Source organism: Podarcis tiliguerta, assembly GCF_965153285.1.
Source record: "Podarcis tiliguerta genome assembly, chromosome: 16".
NCBI lineage: Eukaryota > Metazoa > Chordata > Lepidosauria > Squamata > Lacertidae > Podarcis > Podarcis tiliguerta.
In genome coordinates, this window is record NC_139549.1 from 32,242,562 (window position 1) to 32,244,875 (window position 2,314).

The 2,314-nt window shown below is 47.8% G+C and overlaps 1 long non-coding RNA gene across 1 annotated transcript in view; it reads right to left on the bottom strand.

Moving 5' to 3' along the window:
* Nucleotides 1–2,314, bottom strand: part of LOC310666938 — a 45,028-nt gene that overhangs the window by 2,417 nt on the left and 40,297 nt on the right. The gene's annotated exons all lie outside the window — the stretch shown is intronic.

Consider the following 2,314-nt stretch of genomic DNA (forward strand, 5'->3'; position numbering starts at 1 on the left):
ATAGAGAGCATTAAACGAAAACTTTCACTCTTTACAGTTGGAGAAAACACTTCATCATAACTCTCCCCTTTAATCTGAGTGAACCCTCTGGCTACTAATCTGGCTCAAAAACGTGGTTCCCCAGATGCAAGGGTTTTCCTTTTCTAAACCCACTTGCATGACACCAAACACTTTGTTATGTTTAAAAGAGTCCATTTCTTCTTTCATAGCTTGTTCCCACAAAGCACGTTCCCCAGGGGGTAAGTCTAAGACTTCATTATAACTTTGTGATTCCACACAACTCACATTGCATATTCTCACTCCTCCTAGGGTCAAATGCTGAGGAAGTACACCCTTGTTTGAACGTTGGGAGCGTCTAGGTACAACTATTTCTTCTTCCCCCTTGTCTCTGGCTCTTCTTCCTCTTCCTCTAGAGAAGTATTATCTATTGCCACATCTTTTGGAGAAATCTGTGCCTCCTCCTCCTCCTGTGTTGCCAATGGCTGAGAAGAAGCCTCTTCTCTTACTTGCAGAGGCAGTAGGCAATCTGGGTTGGCATGGATCGCAGTCCATCTGTCCTGGTCAGCAAAGTCTGCGCTTTGTGACAGAACCACGCGTTCTGGGCATAAATTGAAACACCACCCATTGCCATAGGGCTGATATCCCACAAACCGCAGTCTCTGCGCTCCAGCGCCCCCTTTCTGGCGCTGAGCTTTGGGGATATTTACATGTGCCCAAGAACCCCAGTTATGGAGCATTGTCCACTCTGGTTCTTTCCCATACAACACAAGATAAGGAATATCTTTTATAGAGCTAGACCAGGTTCTATTAATCAAAACGTTTGCTGTAAGGAAAGCCTCACCCCACAGCCTATGGTTGTGACCCAATCCTGCATCCACTAGCAGGCAGTCCTTTACTGACTGTATTACAGCCCCACGTCTTTCACACAGACCATTTTCAGCAGGGCTATAAGGGTTAGTCAAACGGTGAGTGATCCCCTAACGTCGCAACCATGCTCCAAATTGTTTGTTCAGAAAATCTGCACCCCTATCTGTTTACAACTGCACAACAGGGCGAGCGAAGAGCTTTTCAGCTTGGGCAACCCATTCTCTGAATGTGGGGAAACACTCCGATTTTTGCTTTAACAAAAACAACCAACTAAATGTGATTTATCATCTGTTACCAGAAAAGCGTAGGGACGCGGGTGGCGCTGTGGGTAAAAGCCTCAGCGCCTAGGGCTTGCCGATCGAAAGGTCGGCGGTTCGAATCCCCGCAGTGGGGTGCGCTCCCGTTGTTCGGTCCCAGCGCCTGCCAACCTAGCAGTTCGAAAGCACCCCCGGGTGCAAGTAGATAAATAGGGACCGCTTACTAGCGGGAAGGTAAACGGTGTTTCCGTGTGCGGCTCTGGCTCGCCAGAGCAGCGATGTCACGCTGGCCACGTGACCCGGAAGTGTCTCCGGACAGCGCTGGCCCCCGGCCTCTTGAGTGAGATGGGTGCACAACCCTAGAGTCTGTCAAGACTGGCCCGTACGGGCAGGGGTACCTTTACCTTTTTACCAGAAAAGCATATCTGGCGCCCCCTTCAGTCTTCTGTGGAAAAGGGCCTATCACGTCACAATGGACAAGTTCAAAAACCTCTTTAGATACTCTGTCACTTTTAGAAGCCATCGGCTTCCTCTTAGATTTGGCCATTTTACATACATTGCAATCTAGGAAACAGTTACAGCTATTTACTTTTAGGTTCTTGCACATCTTCTGCATCTCTGAAAGCGCATGGAAATTGGCGTGACCCGGTTTTCTGTGCAGTTCATGTACACACCCCTTATGAACTGGCAAATTATCCTGAACCACCTGGGCTGCTTATCCTGCATTACATATAACTCATTTTCCAACTTTGCATGGCCACATACCTGAGTTCCATTCTTTTTCAGACAACCATCCTGCGTGAACTTAACACTATACCCTGCATTAATCAAACAGCTTACAGACAGTAAACAATAGTCCAAACTGCTGACAAACAGAGTCTCTGGTAGAGTAGTGTTCAAGCACTGCAGGAAACATGTTCCCTGGCCATCAATCTTGCTTCTACGACCATCAGCAAGATAGATTGAGTCTTTTCCATCAGCTGGCTTCCCCAGGGTCTTAAAGTCCTCCCAACTGTTGCAGATAATCCTGCTGCTATCAGAGTCCAGCAACCATGTTCCTCGAGGTATCCTCCTCTCCTCTCAAGAAAATGCAGACACAAGTTGAGCAGAATGTGTGTTCTTCTTCCCTGAAGCGAACCCCTTCTGCTTACATTTCTGCGTCGATTGCTGTCTCTGCTCGTCTCCTGGAG